The sequence below is a fragment of the Triticum dicoccoides genome, chromosome 1B (assembly GCF_002162155.2).
Source record: "Triticum dicoccoides isolate Atlit2015 ecotype Zavitan chromosome 1B, WEW_v2.0, whole genome shotgun sequence".
Classification (NCBI taxonomy): Eukaryota; Viridiplantae; Streptophyta; class Magnoliopsida; order Poales; family Poaceae; genus Triticum; species Triticum dicoccoides.
The window spans coordinates 114,698,046-114,719,704 of record NC_041381.1 but is presented as its reverse complement, the minus strand read 5'-3'; positions in this window follow the sequence as shown (position 1 = coordinate 114,719,704).

The window sequence follows — 21,659 nt, the reverse complement described above, 5'->3', positions numbered from 1 at the left end:
GCTAGACACGCTCTGGAAAACGCCAGCCAATACGTGGGATGCCACAGAGAAAGAATATTTCCCTATGAGAGCCGCACTACTCACGACGGTGCACGACTTTCTCGGTTACGGATATCTCGCGGGGCAGGTAGTCCACGGATTTTCTAGATGCGTAAGGTGCATGGATGACACAACGTATCGCCAGCTAGATAGAGATCCCGGGTCTTCGAAAACCGTGTTCATGGGACATCAAAGGTGGCTTCGCGATGATGACCCGTGGAGGAAACGCAAGGATTTGTTCGATGGTGAAACCGAACCCCGAAAACGCCCGTGTACGAGGAGCAGCGAGGAAATAGACAAGCTGTTGAAAAATTGGAAAGACTGCACACTGCCGAGAAAGAAGCAAAAGGCGCCAGAGCCGGGAAAGAAGCGAAAGGCGCCAGAGCCGCTGCTGAAGGTATGGAAAACGAGGTATGTTTTCTGGGACTTGCCGTACTGGAAGATCCACCGTGTGCCTCACAGCCTTGATGTCATGCATATCACGAAGAATGTGTGCGAGAGTCTGCTTGGTACCCTGCTCAACATGCTAGAGAGGACCAAAGATGGGCCGAAAGCAAGGGCAGACTTGAAATCAATGGGCATCAGGCAGGAGCTTCACGCTAATGATGATGATGATGATGATGATGATGATGATGATGATGATGAGGCGAAGCAGGACACAGAAAGTCGTCGCAAAGGCAAAAAGGCCAAGAAGACCGGAAATGACTACCCTCCCGCGTGCTTCACTCTAAGTCAGGAGGAGATCGAGCAGTTTTTCACCTGCCTCCTAGGAGTAAAACTTCCTTACGGTTACGCATGGAAGATAAGCAGATACCTAGACCCAGCGAAGCAGAAGTTCAGCGGGATGAAGTCTCACGACTGTCACGTGCTGATGACGCAGATACTTCCAGTTGCAATCCGTGGGATCATGGACACACAAGTCCGTGAAACGCTATTTGGCCTATGCAACTTCTTCGACATCATCTCTCGGAAGTCGATTGGCGTGAGGAAACTCAGAAGGCTACAGGAAGAGATCGTGGTGATACTATGCGAGCTTGAGATGTAATTCCCGCCCGCATTCTTCGACGTTATGGTGCATCTGCTGGTCCATATAGTGGAGGATATCATCCAACTCGGGCCGACGTTCCTGCACAGCATGATGCCGTTCGAAAGGATGAATGGTGTCATCAAAGGATACGTTCGCAACATGTCACGTCCAGAAGGAAGCATAGCCAGGGGCTTTCTGACCGAAGAGTGCATCTCCTACTGCATGAATTATCTAGGCATCGAGAACCCCGTTGGTCTGCTCGTCAACAGGCACATCGGCAGGCTCGCTGGATGGGGTCACCATGAGGGTCGCCGCGAAATGCATGTCGACTTCGAGGGTCGACTCGCCGACTTTGAAAGAGCAAACCTAGTCGCGCTACAACACATAGACGTGGTCGATCCTTGGGTGGTAGAGCACAAAACCTTTATTAAGAAGACGTACAATGACCGAGGCCAACAAAGGACGGACGGAGATATACTCAAAGAGCACAACTCATGTTTCACGCGTTGGTTCAAGCAGAAGCTTCTGTCGTACCCTTTACATGAGGATTCTTCCGCGGAAGAACAACTCATATTCGCCTTGTCACAGGGCGCCGAGCACAACCTGATGACCTATGAGGCGTACGATATCAACGGCTACACATTCTACACCGAGGCCAAGGACATGAAGAGCGATGGTTATCAGAACTCCGGGGTAACGATGGAATCCTACACCGGTAACGACAAGGACAGATACTACGGAAGGATCGAGGAGATCTGGGATCTGAGCTACCCTGGAGAGAAGGTCCCGATGTTCCGTGTCAGATGGGCCAAGAACGTCATAAAAGAAGACCGGTATTTCACCACCATGGTTATACCCGAAGCCAAATCCAAGACCACGGGCGCAAATGTCACCGCGAAAAATGAGCCATGGGTACTGGCTTCCCAAGTGGACCAATGCTTCTTCATTACCGACCCGCCAAAGCCCAGTCGTGTTGTCGTGAGGAGAGGCAAAAGGAAGATCATCGGAATGGATGGAGTAGCCAATGAGCAAGACTTCGACAAGTACGGCGACCCGAGGATCGAACATGACGACGATGATGAAGTAGCAGCATACACCATAAGAAGAAGCAGGACCACCCTCCCTAAAGGACGTCCGTTCCATAGAAGAACTCCATTTGCGAAAAAGAAGGGCAAGAAGATTGTGAAGAGATAGCTAGCTAAGATCGATTCTATTTAAATCGTAGACTTCATTTCTCGATTGTATTTCATGGGCACTTTTTGAACTATCATGAATATTTTTTAATTTCATGGACACTCGATCTCGATCCCCCTCCATCTCGATCGCTATCCCACCTCGCCAGATCCGGTCCACCGGCCGTCGCCGCCGACCGCCCGCACCCTCAATTCCCCTACTCAACCGCCGCCGTCGACCCCCCGCACCCCTCCCCTACTCAACCGTCGTCGCCGACCCCCCGCACCCCCCGCACCCTCCCCCGCTCCACCGGCATGCATTACTGTTTGATGATACTAAAGGCGCACCTGGGTGAGGTGTGCCATTAGCATGTATGTACTTATGGCGCACCGAGGGGTGGTGCGCCATTAGTAAAAACAATACTAATGGCGCACCTGTGTGAGGTGCGCCATTAGCATGTATGTACTTATGGCGCACCGAGGGGTGGTGCGCCATTAGTATTGTGCCGCCCCTACTTCGTATCGATCCCCTCTCTCTCCCTCGCCCTCGCCCGCGATCCCCTTCCCCTCTCCTCTCCCGACGCCACCGCCCCGCCACCCTCGACGCCGCCCCGACACCAGCGCCGCCCCGTCCACACCACCGTCGCCAGCGCCGCCCCGACACCACCGTCGCCCCGCCGCCCTCGACGTCGCCCCTGTCAGCTACCTTTTGGCCGCCCCTGTCATTTAGATTTAGCCGCCGTCAAGGTTCCCTGAGGATGCGGGTTCCTCTTGCGCGTAGGTTGCACCACGGACCGCCGTGCGCCTCTTCCCGGGACGCTGCTGCGACCCTATGACCCACGCCATCAGGGGAGCTCGTCAAGGTATCATCCCCCCTCTCTCTCTGCTCTCTCCATCTCTGATGCTCTAGGTGTCTATCGTGGTCAGTTTTCTTCCTCCCCAACTAAACTAGATACCCAGTTTGCTTGCTGCACTCACTACATTAGGCGTGAGAACAACTGAAACTTTCCTGAGAGAGGTCCTAGCTAGCAAGGCACAGCGAAACTGCCCTGCTTGCAGGGATTCCAACGATTGTTGTAGCTATGTATTCATGCGTCTTAACCAAGATGGCCATGTGACAATGCTTCTCATGGAAATCTTCACACCGGTCAATCGTTTAGCTAGCTTTCTTGGAAAAAAAGTAAGATAATGGGACAAGGGACAACAATAGGGCAGTGAAAGTTTTCAGCTTCGTAGATTTCGAGTGAAAACTGGAGTAGTTGGTCCGATGATAGGGATTTTGTTATGGTCTTCTTGTCCGTGTAGTACTGGAAGGTTCAACTTGAGTCAAATTCTGAAGCTACAACGTGACAATGATTTCAGTTTCTCATAGTCGTGCCTTTCTTTAGATCAAGTACATTACCTTTGAACCACAGAAACCTACCATATGTGCTTATAATAATTTGTAATTTTCTTGATGCAAAACCATAATCAACATGTAGAGAAGGCAAGTGCTATAATACTCTTTCTCCTGTTGTGTGTGCTTTGAAGGTTTTGGGCTCCTTTACTTTCCATTATTACCTAATATCCTTTCTAGTTTAGCACTATTTAGTTTAACAGTAGTGGATGGCTCCATCTTACTTCTATATTAACAGCTACCAGCTTGAGTGAATAAAGGTAGCTAGGCCCATGCAAAGAAAATAGATGAATTTTGGGCTCCTGTCAGCGGATGTTTGCCAAAATCTATTGGTCTTTAGCTCCGATATATTCGTTTCATTTTGTTTTCAGCACCAGATCGTACTATCTACCAGTAGCATAAATTTTTTCATAAACCTGAACAAGTGGTTGAGCCTAAGACATGCTCTCTTATGCAAAATTGCTGAATGCCCATGGGTACAATGTAGGTGTCGCCGGAGCACCACCACCACCCGGACCTCGTCGCCTCCTCCCCTGCATGGTGAGCACAAACCAAACTGTTCTTATTTTGCTGCACTCCACTGTGCTTATAGTTGGACAAAGCACCTGGATAATTGGGCTTGGTCATCATCAGCAGCATCACGCATGCAATTTGTTTTAGTGTTTGTTTCATAACATATGTGGACCCATATATCAATGACTGGTATTCTCTAATGCATAAACTTTGATCAATTTTGAGTAATTGCTTAGAGGGATGATCAAGTTGGCAACAAATGTATGGTAGATTGGACATGAACTGTACTGGGGAGACTACAATAGAAGCACCACTTTGTGTGCAAACATAGAAAAAAATCAAGGACAGCCGTCAAATCTTGGGTGAATGTCTCTGATGGATCCTGTGTGAGCTGGTGGAGTGATTTGTTTTCTACATAAAGCTCTTTAGTCAGGCTGGTTTCGTGAAATACACATGAAGCTTCACCAGCTCCTGTGGGTGTGGGATCCATGTGACATGTGACATTGCATCCATGTCCACCTGGGATAATGATTTTGCAGGTACCCCGAGAGGCCCTTGAGTTTGCCGGACTGTCGATTAACTTCCATTCTGGCAAATTCGGGTACTCCATATGTCCTATTTTCAGCAAAGGTCATGCTGAAATTTTCCGTTAATTTTAGCATGACTTTGCTAAAAATAGGACATATGGGGTACTTGTGACTAATGCATGGGCCGGGGTATCTTAGTAGTTAATTAAGTAGGATCAAGTGCCCCGGCGTACTTGTGACTAATGCATGGCTTTTAGGGTGCCTCGGTGTCGATAAAAACCGAAATGATGAAAGCTTAGGCTTTTAGGGTGCCTCGGCGTCAAAAAACCCTCAATGATAAAAGCTTAGATTCTAGGATGCCTTGGTGTCGACAAACCCTAAATGATGAGACCATGATCTTGTTCCTTGACAATAACCAACTTTTTGACCAAACTTTGTTTCTATTTAGAGAGAAACATGGCCCACAACGATGAGGCCGGGGGTTCGGGCGGCAAGGCATTCTAGGAGCTGTCCCAGGAGATGGAGGAACAACCTCACATGTATGAGGATGCCGCCTTCCCCACCGATCCTGAGACCACTGATGGTACCGCCGAGGATGACCCCACTGATGCCACCACTGATGGTGCCGCCGAGGATGCCACCACTGATGATGGTGACTCACGCACAGATGGCAGCCAATAGAGGAGGCAACGGAAGGACCGGCGCCCGACCGTGCTCCGCACCCTCAAGGAGGAAGTTACTGAAGTGGACTCCGACGGGAATCCAACAGCGCCCGAACGAATAGTCAAGGGGTACTCGCTTCAGATCGGGTGCATTCTCTGGAGACCATCTCGATCAACACCGAGAACCTGAGGCATCCTGACCGAGGGAATTTGCGCAACCTCCTCTTCACGAAGCTGCACAAACGATACAAGTTCCCCGCTGCTTTTGAAAACACAAGCCTCAAAGGGAATAAAGTGAACAATGCTGCCCTCACGAAGATGAGCAAGGCCCTGTCTACTTGGAAAAGCAATGTGAAGAGAATGATCGAGAAAGGTGAGAGTTATGAGAAGATCAAGGAGAAAAATCCTTCGATCACCGAAGATGACTACAACGACTTCAAGATCAATTGCTCGAGCACCGCAAACTCCCAATCAAGTCAGTGGGGGAAAGAAATGCGGGAGCTGAACTTAGGGGAACAGAAACTCGATCCCGGCGGTTACAGAGTGGCGGAGCCTATATGGGACAAGGAGGACGCAGAGCGTGCCGAGCAAGGCCTACCGCCCCGCTTCGAGAAATACAGCGGTAACAAGCAGACCAGGAACTTTGTTAGGGCCCGGTACAAGGAGGACCCGATAACAAAGGAGCTTACCACGGATCTGAAGACCAGGGCGCTTGAGCTTGTTCTGGTAAAGAATACACCCTCGCGTAATTAGCTCCATATGGTTGCATTCTAATTAATGAAGCCAAATTTCTAAATGGTTCACATTCCTTCCGCAGGCGACTGAAAGCAGTAGCGCAGGGTCGAATACGAGCAACCATTGGGACACCACTCTAAATAGGGCGTTGAATGTAATGAAGAACAAGGATAAGCTCAGTAAGCCGACGTCAGCTGGTCGTGTGGCCGGCAAAGGCTTGTCCACAAAATGGGGGTCATACTATACCGCTGGTGTGCGGAAGGAGAAAAAGACCAGCTCGGAAAGCCAGGCGCGCGAGGTTCAAGAACTCAAGGCACAGGTGGCGCGGATTCCGGAGATTGTCCAAGAGCAAGTGGAACAACGACTCGGAGCGACGATCACCGCCATTGTGCCTACCTTGATCCAGAGGTTGAGTGCGTGGATTGCGGGCGGCCAACAGGGGCCGCCCCCGATTCCTAGCTTCACGGCTAGCAACTCGCAGAATGCGATGGCGGGGCCATTGGTGTCTCCGGCGGAGGCGGCATTGGTGTCTCTGACGCCGGCACGGGAGCTTAATGCACCCGGGTGTACGCTGGCCGGCACCTCTGCAGCAAGCGGCCCCTCCGTCAACTGCACGCCCACCGTTGGCGGTGCCTCGACATTAACCGAGCTCGATGCCATCATCACGGTAACTAATTAAGCCTCTCTCGGCCGAGGACTTCATCTCCTTGCCTTTGACTGGGCATCCCTGACGCCCTACATGTTTTCGCAGGGCGCCGCCGACGTTCTGTGCTCTCTCCTGCACTTCGTGAACAACGAGTTGGTCGATGTCACCAAGGGCCAAATCGTTCAACCGGGCCAACTTGTTTAGGGTTCAACTGGTTCGGGTGCTGCCAGGCTGCGACGAGTTGTTACCTCCGATTTGACCCGTCGGGGCTGACGATGATGACGTGATGACCCTCAGCGCCTGCCTAAGCTGGCCCCTGCTTTGGCCGAAGAGCCAGATTCGTTTGGGGGCGGGGGACACCACCCCAAAGACAACACCGCTAGTCGTGCCGGCGCCAAGTCGGCCACATGGCAAGACCGCTGCAATGGTGCCGGACATCCCTATGCCACTGGATCCAAACATGCATATGGCACAGGATCAGAACGACTACGATGACGATACTTTGGCAACGTCGATCAGTACTTTGCCAAACATGGGTACGATGGCGACTTCATGGGGGCTCCTTCTCAAGAACCCAACCCAACAAAAGACGTGCGCGATCTAGCTGGTACCGCGGAGAAGCCAAGTTGCAACAGGCGTCGTCTGCCATTCAGCTCTCAGGAGACGCCTCCAGCTGCCGACTTCACCGAGCCTCAGATAGGCGAGGTGCGAAATATTATCAGCCCAAATACACTCAAGAAGGCGGACTGTGAGTAGAAATCGGTCCCATTACAGAAGAAGAAGAAGGCACGCAAAAGAAAGACTAACAAGGGTGCGAGCCAGCGGCACCGAGTACGATCCGTGCTCAGGACGGGCCACCTTCACCTGAGGATATCTCGAGGAGGGTGCATGTGGCGGGTAGGGCGATGCTACCGACAAATATGCTCAATGTTGCAACCGGTGCTATGCGGAGTCTGCATGACAGTGTTCTTTCTTTGGAGAAGCGGCGTCTCAGAGAGAAGGATGTGGCATACCCGGTTTTCGCGGCCAAGGTGCCAGAGGGCAAGGGCTTTGTGGATAACTCCATCGGGCGTACGATCGTCCTGCGTTTTGATGACATCCACGCTATGATGAACCTTCATCCGCGGCACTACACCTTCGTTCGGCTATTTTCGCTGAGTATGGAGATGCGGATCATTCGCGACAAGACCCCGGACATCGTGATAGTCGACCCCTTCTAGATGCGTGCCAAGATCTTGGGCAGCGCTGGGGACCGGCAAGTCGCGAGTTCTTACCTCGAAGGCGTCATTCTGGCAAACCAAGATAAGGATAACTTCCTCGTGCCTTACTTTCCCGAGTAAGTCCCCCCCTCAACCGGCCCGTAACATATGAATTCTTAGATTTCGATCGTTTTTCTTTTAACATTCCGTGTTTCCTGCAGTGACACACATTGCACGTTCATCCTCCTAAGCCCCAAATATTCCATGGCCACGTATTTCGAACCGGACCGTCAGTCAAACGTAGACTACACAAATGTCAAGAAGGTTCTTGATGATGTTCTCCCCGGCTACGCCAAATCTGGAGGCACCTTCGCAAGGTCTATTCGTAAGTACGGCAAGCACGTGTTCTCCCACAATACGATGTTCTTCTGCGTCAAGCAGCCGCCTGGCGGTCAGAAGGGTGCCTACTACGCCATCCATCACATGTGGGCGATCGTACGGGGCCATCATCAACTTCTGCTATCGAGTAAACTCAAAGATTGGGCAAAGAGCATGTCGGCAATCCAGGACGCGGACCTCCGACAAGAATTCTTTCGCATCCAGTCGGAGTTTGCGGAAATCATCCATCAAGATGTCCTTCGTACCTCGGGGCAGTTCTACCTCAGAAATCAACCGTCCAACAGTGACATCGACACAATGCTACAAATGCAGGATGACAACGCCCGTTCTTTCATGACTCCCACGATAGACAGCGGCTTCATCCACGCTTCGGTCCCTTGAGTCGAGTCGAAAGCAGTGATGCTGTGTCTAGTTCTGGAACATCGATTGGCTCATGTTGTAATTAAACTTTAATGAACTTGTAGTATGTCTCTTTGGTTTCGAGAGTCGTTCAACTTAGATGTAATCGATGCTATTAATGTCTTGCTTTTCTCTTCCGATCGTTCTGTTGCATACTTATATATTGCTTATGTATTGTCTGTGAATTGGTACTAACGTTTCATTTGGCTAGTGCATAGCGATGCCGACGTATGTCGTGTACAAGGGTAAGGTTCCCGGAGTCTACGACGACTGGGAGGAGTGTCGGAGACAAGTTCACCGATTCAGCGGTAACAGTTACAAAGGGTACACCACTAGGGCCGAGGCTGAATCTAGATACGCCCGCTATCTAGCGGGAGAGGGGAGGGTGCGTTGGAGGAACCGGATGAAGACGAGTTTCATCGTGATGACCGCAACTCTCTTCTATGTGATGGTAGTTTAGATGATCGATATCGACTTGTAATGTGAAGACAAACTCGCTACTCGCGGTCTCGAGACTTGTAATATAATGTTCTATCTTTGTTCGGTCTTTTCAATTCGGAGACTAATATGATGAATTGTATTCGGAGACTAATATGATGAATTGTATTCAAAGACTAATCTTCTATTGTATTCAATGAATCTGTTGTTGATGTGTGCTGTCTATATTTTGTCAAATTATGCATTTTGTAACCTGTGCAAAAAACAGAAAATAAAAAATTAAAAAAACCTAATATTCATACTAATGGTGCATCACATGACAGTGCGCCATTAGTATGACAAAGCATACTAATGGCGCATCACTGAGCAGTGCGCCATTAGTATGCCGAGGTTACTAATGGCGCATCTTGTTGCTGTGCGCCATTAGTATGCCAGAGCACCTGGGTATACATGGCCCCTGGGAGGCATACTAATGGCGCAGTTATGTATACACTAACACCAGGGGGTGCGCCATTAGTAAAATATACTAATGGCGTGGCACTAATGGCGCACCACTAATGCGCCATTAATGGCCAAATTAGGTGCGCCATTAGTAGGCATTTTCCTAGTAGTGTATCAATGTGGTTTAAAGGTCCCTTTGTTTCGGTGCAAATGGATCGATATGACACGAGGCGGGGTAACGGAAGACCCGCAGTACGGAATGACAATAGTGGATCTCAACAATCTTGCCAATGCAGACGAACCGTTCGTCCTAGCCAATGATGTGGCACAGGTTTTCTATGTGAAGGACATGTCTACCAAGCCAAGAAAAAGAAAAGATAAGGAAGCGAATGCATCGTATGATGAGCCAAAGCGGCACATAGTTCTTTCTGGGAAGAGAAACATCGTGGGAGTGGATGACAAGACAGACAAGTCAGAAGATTATGAAAAGTTTGATAAAATTGCTCCATTCATAGTGAATATTGACCCGAGCATCCCGTTAAATGATGAAGATTTTCCATGGTTACGGTGGAAAGGGACACACGCGAAGAAAAAGTTTCACACCTGAAGATCTGGGATGTGATCGGCTTCACTAGCTATCATCACTTTCTTCTGTGTTTCGCACCGAGAGGGGAATCTCTGTAATAGTTAGGGTAGTTATGTGTTTTGGCATTTGAAACGCGAAGAAATTTTATGTGCAAACAAATTCTTTCATGCCTTTACTGATTTTTAAAGTTAAGTTATTCACAAACTAGTGATTCACACTAATTTCAAATAATTCAAAATTTAAACTATTCAAATTTGAAAACTACGGGCACTAACAGAAAGTTTGTAATTTTTTGTACCTAAAACAAAAATGTTCACAAAGAAACTCTAAATACACAAAAAAACAACACAAAAACAAATAAAGCAAAAAAATAAAAAAAAGCCCTAACAGACAGTTTGTAATTTTTTGTACGTAAAACAAAAATGTTCACAAAGAAACTCTAAATACACAAAAAAACAACACAAAAATAAAAAAGGCAAAAAAAGCCCGCCTACTAGGCCAGAGCGGCCTGCATACGACTAGAAACCCAACCTGTCGTTGGGCCAGGATGCAGGCCCGCAAAGGCCAAGTGGGCCCACAGGGCTGCAAAAAACATGTAGGCCCAATAAGCCTGCTTTGGAGAGGAGCTCGAGAGAGCGACCGCACGGGGGTTTATAAACCAGTGCGGTCGCCCCTCGGCTAGCGAGGTGGGACTAAACTTGCCGCACCGCACCTGCGGCAGCGCACCCCCTTTAGTACCGGGTCATGGCACAAACCGGTACTAAAGGGGGGGCCTTTAGAACCGCTTTGTGCCACCACCCGGTACTAAAGGTGGTCTCTTCCTGCTGCTTGGCCTAGCCAAAACAGGCCTCTAGTACCGGTTGGCGGCTCCAACCGGTACTAAAGGAGCCTTCTATATATACAACGGCTACGAAAATTTCAGTTTCCCTCTCTGTTCGTTCCTCTGTTTCCGTCTCCGTCGCCGTCGCCGCCGCCCTCGATCGTCTCCGTCGCCGCTCGTCTCTGTCGCCGCTCGTCTCCGTCGCCGCCCCCGTCCTCGTCGCTGCCCCCGTCCCCGTCGCCGCCCTCGTCTCCGTCGCCGCCCCGGGCCCGTCCCCGTCACGCCATCCCTGTCCCCGTCGCGCCGTCCCCGTCCCCGTCGCGCCATCCCCGCCGTCGCCGCCCAGGCCATCGCCTCGCCGTCGCCTCACCTTCACCTCGCCTCGCCGTCGCCGTCGCCCGCTGTGAGCCCTCCCCGAGCCTGTACACACACACACAAGCATGTTTAATTAGTTTAGATAATTAGTCTTTAATTAGTTTAGATTATTTAGATTATTATTTGGTATGTTTAATTAGTTTAGATAATTAGTGTTTAATTAGTACACACACACACACACGTATTTTGTATGTTTAATTAGTTTAGATTATTTAGATTATTATTTTTTTCACTATTATATATGTATGAATGCATGTTAGATGGATATAATTAGTGTTTAATCAGTTAGAAATTAGTGTTATATAGAAATGTTAGAAATTAGTGTTATATAGAAATGTTAGAAATGTTAGAAATTTTAGTGTTATTTAGATTATTTAGATTAGCATAATTAGTGTTATATGGAAATGTTAGAAATTTTAGTTATCAAAATCCAATAATTAAAAAAATGTTACTTTTTGCGGGCATATAGCTAGTATTTGTTCTCGACGATGCCCGGCACGCATCCTCGCCGTCGACCCGTCCGCGACGACGTCCAACCGACCCATGTCCGGGACTGGGCTCCGCCGGGCTGGCACTGGGAGGTGCTGCCTGGAGGGGCGCGCCGCTTGATGAGGAACCCGGCCCCGGGTCCCGTCGTCGACCCTGATCTCGTTTGGTGGCGTTCACATGGGCCAGTTTCGGTGCGGAGGGACCCGGCCCCGCCGGAGGTGGTACGTCGCTGTGTCAGGGAGGAGGACGAGCACGTCCATTGCTACATGGTTGCATTAGAGGGCGGCAGGTTCTCCAATACCTGGCAGTATCTTCGGGGATCTCACTTCAGCTATGATCCTGTGAGGGTTCCTTCTCTTTGGGTGTCCACCGCCCGCGCCGCAGGAACCGCGAGTGTCCTAGATTCTTCTGTAGTATTCGATCTTTGATTAGCTAGCCAGTGATGTACTATTCAATATTATATATTATTCGAGACGATGTATTCGAGATTATATCTATTATTCTAGATGAAGTATTCGAGATTATACCTATTATTCGAGATGATGTAATTTGAATACTAAATTGTTTTATATTTCTTTTGAATTAGTTAAATAAAAGCTATGGCAGACAATACCGACAGAGAGGGAGAACATACCATGTTCGATATGATACGCGGGCCAGATGATGATCAGAATGAAGAAGATTATGACGGCTCCGAATTTCTAAACAACACCGGAGAGGGTGATATGATATTCGATCGCGATGACCGAATTGATGAAGTCATGAACTACGATTATGACGATGACGAAGAACATGTTGATCCTGAAACAACAAAGACCGGCGAGGTATATATATTTATATAAGCAGGTATCTGGTGATCATCACATGTTTTAAATGACTTGAAAATATATTAACGAATCAATCTTTGTTCTTTCAGCCATTCGGATCGAGCAAATCTTCAGGCAAAAGGACGAAACGAGGCCCGAACAAAAAGTTAAAGGAGGGCGTAAAGTACAATATCAAGGCAGTCAGACCTAATGGCGAACCATTAGCACCTAACAAGATTGCGGACAAGTTCGTTCATCAGTGCGTAGTTCTTGTGAAGGACCAACTCCCGATCCCCTTCAATAATGGAGAGAGCCAGCAAAAGAGAAAAGACAAAAAGGCAAAGAGGACGCTGCTCCACGTCCAGATGTTACTTTTGTCGACAAGAATCAAAAAGATCTGCTTTGGGATACTCTCATGGAACATTTCACCCTACCAGATCATTTCACAGAAGCAGATGTGCAGAAAGTCAAGGACGCTACTCTTAGGAAGATGGCGGTTGCATTCAAGAACCACAAGAATCGTGAATGGGACAAGTACGTCAAGGGAGGAAGGAAGACTCCAGTATTCGAGGGAACACTAGAGAACCAACGTGCTCATTGGGACGATTTCGTGAAATTCAAGGATTCAGAATTACCTAAGGAACGGTCGAGAATAAACAAGAAGAATGCCAAAAAAAAGGATAAGTTCCATAAGCTGGGGCCAGGTGGCTATGCGGTGGCAATGCCTAAGTGGGATAAGTCTGAGAAAGAGATGGAGGATGCAGGTGCCACTCCGGTTACTAAGAGCTGGCCCCCCAGGGTCAGGACTTGGTTCTATGCGCATGGGGGGGAGTTGGACCCGAAGACAGGCAATGTTTCGACGAGGGCAAGTCTGAAGGGAGCCGAAGATGTGATACTTGTTGCAATAGAAGAGGCACGATCGGGGGTCTTCCATCCCAACAAAGAGAACGGCGAGCTTACGCGTGCCCTGGGAAATCCTGAACACCCGGGAAGAACACGAGGCAAGGGCGCTATTCCGTGGTATGAGGGGTTTTCAGACTGGAACACCGACTACAGAACCCGTGCGAGAAAGAAGATTACGGAGGAGAAGAAGAGGAAGATGGAGGAGGAGCAGAGGAAGCGGGACTATGAACGCCTTCAAGGCCTAGAAGCAAGTCAAGCTGAATTGGTAGTCAAATTCCAGCGGCAGCAGGAGCAGATCGACTCACCTACCCAGCAAAGGGGGTCTCAGCAGCTGCAGCAGCTAGCGAATGATCCAGCATTGGATAGCACCGCCCCATCCATGCCGAGAAGCAGCGTGGGTTCCGCCCCGGACGACGCAATGCTGGGTAGATACCCCGTGGATGACATCACGGAGAACACTAGCTGCGAGCTACACGTCAAAATGAAGAACATATCCATGAAGTTGGCGGACGCTGTTGCTTTTACAAATCCCCCTGAGGCAACCTTCCATTGCAACCCGATTCCAGCGGGCTATGCTCGTGTCTTGGTTGATGAGGTGGTGGACCCATATTCGGAGCTAGAGCTTGACTATCCTGGAGGTGACGACGAGCGCTTTCTTGGAGACGCCAAACATCGTATCATCCTATGGAAAAAGGATTGCATCATCTTTCGAAGGCCACCGACACCGCGTCAGCCGACTCCTCGTCAAAGTCCGCCACCGAGTCAGCAGTCTCCCGCTCCTGCAAGTCCACCAAGTCCGGCAAAGTGTGAGGCCACTCCTCCTCCAAGTCCGGCAAAGTGTCAGGCCACTCCTCCTCCTCCAAGTCCGCCACAGCGTCAGACATCCACTCCTCCTCCAAGTCCGGCACAACCTTAGGCCACTCCTCCTCCAAGTTCGGCACAGCTTCAGGCGGCCACTCCTCCTCGTCAAACTCAGCCCCGTCAGCCGTCTCCGCCGCCTCAGCAATCACAGAAGAGACACCCCACAGCTATGGTGCGTAGCGGTATGAGTCGAGGTAGTACAGGAAGTACAGGCGGAGGCAAGCGATATAAATATGGTCCAAGCCTCACGCCTCTTCCGCAGAGGGCTTATGACAGGTCCGAGGAGGAAATCGCAGCCATATCGAAGTCCGAGGTGGAAGCCCATTTTGCATCGAAACCGCCACCGCCGCCAAGGGAGAAAGTGCCTGAGAAAACAATTGACCACTTCATTCGTATGGCTCAACCACCAGCTCCCAAGCCTGTTGACACAGACTATGAGCGCCACATCAGGAAGTTAAATCGAGCACGTCTACATAAGGAGGCGAGCTCGAGATCGAGCAAACAAGAAGCAGCTGTCAAAAAATGCGGGAAAACCATTCCCCAGCTGGGAGAACAGGCGGCGCAATCGATCCCCTCGCTTGTTGTGCCAACAACACGTGACAGTACGGGCGCCCAATATTATCGTGGGCAAACAGTTTACGTTCCTAAGGTGGGCAATGTGGTAATAACGGAGGAGCATATAATGCAGGCTGAAGTTCTCAAAATCACTGTTGGACAACTCCTCGAGATCGAGCCCATGCCTGTGCTTAGAGAGGATGAAATAAAACGGAAATATGTCCTTGGCCAACCTTTCGTCGAGCCAGACAAGGTCAAGAACCTCCCAACGAGAATGTATGAATTGCTTCAATGGTACATGAACATTACCACGATTTCCGATCGATTGTCCCTCATGGTGAATGTCAAGGAGGAGCATTACTACCATGAGAAAGTTGTGTCCGTTGAGTATTCTGAACTGTTTCAGTAATACAATCAAGAGGCACTCGACAAATCTATCGTCAGTTGCTATTGTCTATAAGTGATTTCTTTCTCTAATTTAAGTCTCAAGCTAGCTGTAGTGATCCTTTTGATCAATCATTACCTGTAATTATCCTCACTATATTCTTTTCTGTGTTATTATATGCAGGATGAAGATGTATGAAATGAGAAAAGGTGGACGCTATGGCATTGGGTTCATTGACCCAAACACCGTTAATGAATACACATGGAAAATAGATGCACGTCATCAAAAGGCCGTAGAGGACAGCATGCTAGAGTTCTTGAAGCGCCTCAAATACAATGAAGATATACTATTTCCTTACAATTTCCAGTGAGTCGCACTGTCTTGTACTACAAATTCTCTGTTTTTTCCTACTACCTAGCTACATGTTTTTGCTTACACATGCCCGCTTAATTAAGACATGCAAACGTGTGTGCATGCAGATATCACTGGGTCTTGTGTATCATTAAAGTTGACGCCGGAACAGTTGAAATACTCGACTCACTACTCAAAGAAAAAACTGACTATAACATCTTGTTTGGGATAGTCAACAGGTAATTTCAATCATTATTAACTATATATCTCGGCCTATTTAGTTCGTCATTTCATGATATGAACTATTTAATAACCCCTTTATTCATTTTCTTTGTCGGCGGGCAGGGCTTGGGCAAGGTTCATCAGCGTCACGGAAGGCGAATGGAAAGAAAAGCTTAAATGGGGAAGACCCAAGGTAAGTAATTAAGTAGTACTAGCTAGCTAGCTAGCTGCCATCTCTTTAATTATCATGCTTGATTAATTATTATCTGATCAAATTCCATTCTCGTAAAGGCCCTGACGCAGGCGCAGGGGACTGATCTGTGTGCATTCTGCGTTTGCGAGAACATTCGCATGATGGCGTCCGAAAGGAGCAGATCTCAAAGACAGGAATGGGTACGCTTGTCAAAACACTATTCACAATTTTTACACCATTATCGATATCTAGTCACACAACTAATACACATGCATATTGATCTCCTTCTTAACAGTTCAGAGAGGTGCGGGAGAAGCTCCTAGAAATGGAGCGCGTCGAAGCACTTCAAGAGGAAATAGCAGGATTTTTGCTCGACCAGGTCATAAATCCGAAGGGAGAATACTATTACTCGCTACCGCCCTCATGAAAACCACTTCCAATTGTCATCGTGCTCCGAAGGCACCAATTAGGCTAATGCCACTGGCTCCGAAGGCAACATGCATATGTAGGAGAAATTGTATATAGCTATACATGTGTGTATGTGTGAATTAATTAATATGATGGTTTGTGAGACATTGATGATATATATATGCATGATTGGTTCTACTAGAAATTCTATATATGATGATGATGATATATATATATATGCATAACGTGTACAATGTGTAGTATCGTAAAATACCAGCAAACAAAAAAGAATTAAAATGGAAACACAAAATTAAATGAAAAAGAAATCATAAAACTAAAACCCCCCCAAACCTTATAGTATCGGTTGGTCTTACCAACCGGTACTAAAGGGCTCCAGGCCCCTGGAGCTGGCTCGTGCCACGTGGTTTCCCTTTAGCACCGGTTCGTGTTGAACCGGTACTAAAGGGGGGGGGGGCTTTAGTGCCCACACTTTAGTGTCGGTTACGGAACCGGCACTAAAGGGCCTTACGAACCGGTGCTATTGCCCGGTTCTGCACTAGTGATAGGAAGTGAATTGGATACTATGATCAATTTGATAATTGATAATTGTTTTGAGATATGGAGGTAGTGATATTAGATTCATGCTAGTTGGGTGATTATGAATTTAAAGAATGCTTGTGTTGAAGTTAGCAAGTCTCGTAGCATGCACGTATGGTGAAGCTGTGAAACTCATAGTAGACACCGGAGATTAACCAGATAGTAGATAGATACTATTGATAGCGGCCCCGATATGTACCCCACAACAATTTAAAAACTCAAGTTTGACCATTAGTTTGGAGCTGACTCAGAGTCTAATCAGTGAACAGGATGATAAATTAGCATGTAATATTAAGCGATGCATAACGTAAGCAGACATGAAAGAGTGTGACCTCTCTTGTGGACCCGTGTAGTCCTCGAGGTCATCTGCTCGGTTGATGATGGTAATGCAGTTTTCATGGCTGCCAGCGGCGGGGAAGAAGATCTGAGGCGGCGAAAGACAGTCTGGAGGCTGGATCCCTGCTGTGCTGGACCATTTTGTCATTGGAGCAGTTGAGCTGGGGTGGACGACGGCGCAGCAGGAGCGGGACAAACCACCCAAGGTTTCCTTTGACAACTATCAGTAAGAGAAGTAATTTTGTAAGGGCTCGTTTGAATTGGAGGATTCCAACAATGTAGGGATAGGAAATAGACAGGAATAGGATAGGAATGCACGTGCAAAACAGAGAATTTAAAAACACAGGATTTCTGCCAATCTGGGTGTTTGATTCACAACAATTGGAAGATCACAGGATGCAAAGAAGCATGGTGAGATTAAGTCAAACCACAAATGTACGGTTATAATGCTATTATGCTACTATCTCTTAGTCTTGTGCTTCATGAATAGGAATTTGAAAAGGAGGACAAGTGAAAATTAAAATTCCTACATTTTTTCTTTCAAGGAGACACTAAAGGAACAAATCCATTTGCTTAGTGGACAATATATATAACATGTAGAGTATAAAAGAGATGCAACAAGTGTACAACCTCTTTGGCGATGCCATGTCGATCTCAGCATGATTGGCTTGGCCTGTGCGGATGCTCCGGCTAACTTTGCTGTCGGAGGAGGGGAAGAAGATCTTAGGCGTCTGGAGATGGAGCCCGAGGTACTGCTCCGCTGTGATGGAGGGTTTAGTCGTTGGAGCAGCTCCGGTGAGTTGTACGACGCTGAGGCTAAAGCAGGACAAGAGAGACAACGAACAACGTTAACCTGAGTGGAATTATAATAGCATCTCCAATACATGACGTAAAATACATAACCACAAAGTGTTAGATTTAAAATACATCAGCTGCTCATCTCTGAACTGAACTGTCGAAACTCAACTTAACTGTTGAAACTGAACTTAACTGTCGAAACTGAACTTAACTATCGAAACTGAACCTAACTATCGAAACTGAATTTTGATGTCGAAGCTGAATTTTGCTGTCGAAACTGAACGCACTAGCAAGGTGAGGCTACACGTCGGTCGACTGACTTTTTCATCTCTGGTCAGTCGATTTTGCAGCCGTTGGATACGAAATCAAGGTCCTGTGGTTCATCTTCAACCTCCACCCCCTGAGCCGCCAGCCACCACCGGCTAAACAGCAGCCCCCCGCCGCCTGTGGCAGGCGGTGCGCCACCCCGCCCACCCTGAAAACACTCCCCATCGCCGGTCCGCCGCCGCTCCGGCCATCCCTCTAGGCCCCCCCATGCCGAGCTTTTTCTATGGCGATCCCCACGCCACCGCCCCGCCAACCCCCCGCCACCGCCGGCGACCACCGGCCCCATCCTGAACCCTAAGATAGATAGTGGGGTACCTCTCCGGCGAGCCCCCCTCCCTGCTGCGGCTGGTTCTTCCTTCACCCCGGCGAACCCACCCCTTGAAAATTGACTGACCCAAAAGTCGATTCAGTCGACTGATGTGTAGCCAAATCAGAGCAGCAACGCAAGCAAGAGCAAGAGCAAGACCAGCAGCGCGAGCAAGAGCAATAGCAAGAGCAGACCAGGCAGGGGACCAAGAGCAAGCGCAGATCAGTAGTGCGAGCGAGAGCTAAAGCAGCAGCAACTCCTACTGATGTGGACATCGCCGCCGAGGGAGCGACGCCATGGAGGAAGTGGCCGGCGACGACGCCGTGGATGGAGCCGCGCCGTGTCGGCTCGGGACCGAGCACCGGCAGCACCGTGAGATCGACTCAAGAAGAAAATGCGGCGGTTAGTGTACAACCTCTTTGGTGGCGCGAAAGACGAGGGGAACGTCAGGGCAGCTCCTTGGAGGTGGAGGATGGGGTAGCTGAACCAGCGGGACGATCAGACCAACGACGGATCCTCATCTGGTACGGTGGATGAGGGATGTCGAGGTGTTGCTGTGGACGACATCATCGGGGAAGAGGCTCCGGCTGGGTGGCGGATGGAGCAGGGTGTGGGGTTTTGTCGCGGGTTTTCGCGGCCCCGGTGTACGAATGGGTGGGCGGATGGGATGGCAGTGGGGAACCATGTCTTAGAGACGCGCTTGTCTAAAATGTGGGGTAAGTTACGAAAGTATCCCCCACCGATTTGAGGCGGTTCTTTCGGTTCAGGGGTAACACGGGCATTTCGCGTGTCGAGATTTCACAGGAGGTGGGAGTTTTCGCGCGCGTTGTAATTTCGGAATAGCAAGGCGCGGGTTGAGATGGAGGGAGTTGTCGGAGCACAATGAGACAAAGATATATCTTAAATATTTCGGGCTACCAAGGCGCGGGTTGAAATTTCTGGACAAGCCTATCGTGTACTGTACCAAATCAATGCGCACTACAAATGTCATTCAAAACTTTGAATTCATGTTATGTTCAAATAAAATATTATGCTACGTGTATACTGCATGCAACCTACTACTCAAATGAACGTTTTAGTGCATTCCAAACGTATATACTACCATTTCAATATGAACTAAATTTGAATAAGATCTACAGTAATGATTGTTGTGAAGTCAAAGCATTTGAATTCGTTTCTCTGTTTTAATAAGATCTACAATCATCATTATTGTCAAGTTAAACCATCGTTTGTGTATTATCTTCACAGCACACCACATGATTAGTCTCGAGTTACATATGAACTATGTGTACTATATGAACTAGAACTAGATTTTTTTTAATCCACATTAGTTTGATTTCAAATCACATTACATTTCTAGCTCTAGCTAGATCTTCATAATCTAAACCATGTCTCATATGTATAATGTGTTTATCACATTATGTATGGTGCCCCGCCCCGTACGCCTATAAGTATTAAGATGTGAGTTGCAAACACCACACATTACCACAAATTCAAATAAAATGTGAGAATGTTCGATATATCATATTGTTTAGATTGCTCGATATTTAGTTGTAAGCTGCAAACGCCGCACATTATCACAAATTCAAATAAAATGTGAGATTGTTTGATGTATAGTATGGTTTAGATTGTTCGGCATTTAGCTGTGAGTTGCAAACGCCATGCATTATCACATTATGGTAAAACATGTGCACAACACATGTATCACCGCTATATTCATGCATGCAATGTTTAAAACACTATGATCTCCTATTCAAATATATGAATCCGCTTTCATATCAAATTATGATCTTTGTTAGTCTCTTACACCCACACAATCCTCTAACCTTTGTAGCAACCACTAACTTTCTCTCGTGCATGCACACGCCCTCCTTGCCCTCCCCCTCCCTCGGCATTCTATCCATCGGGCACATTCATTTTTTTCATTAGGTCGTTCTCCCAAGGTCTCCACAACTCCTTTCCGACACACACCGATCGATAAACATCTCCAGCGATGCCTGCCTACAGCATACACACACAGCTTCAATCTCCTCCTTTATGTGTCCTTGCCTCGTGTCTCTCATACGGTCAGACACACGTGTAAACTCCCGCCCCTCTTCTCATCGATGTCACAACCGCACACTCCTCCCCCTATCTAGCTAGTAGTTGGGCCTCTCGCACCACCTCCTAGCTCCATTCTCTCTGTCTATCCGTCTCGTTGGGCCTTATTTGCCTCTAACAAATGGACGTACATCGACCGATCTCTCTCTATACATATAGCTAGCTAGGTCCTTATAACTCATTTTTACCCACACGTCGATTGATCTACCTCATTAGTTGTGTCTCTCCCTTCCTCCGACAAACAACAATTGATCTACTGATCTAGTTAGGTTTGATTACCAAACACATGGTTCCCCTTCATCATCCATGGATGTGTCCCGATAGATCTATCACGCACAGGCACACACAGAAACACATCCCACTCTTATTGATAACATTGCAGTTCCACCCTCAGTTTGTCTAGCAGGCCTCTCCCAACATCCCCGAGAAGAAACTCCATCACCCATCCAGCACTCTACCCCTCTCCCTCCCTCTCCCTCTCCTCTCTCTCTCTCTCTGTCCCATCATATTTCCCGTCCTTCAGTTATGTATGGATGTCGACCGATCTCCCTCAAGACATAGCTGGGTCTCTCCTTCTCAACACATATACGAGTCGTTCTACCTCTATAGTTAGGCCTCTACCTACCCCTCCCCCCACCCCTCCTCCC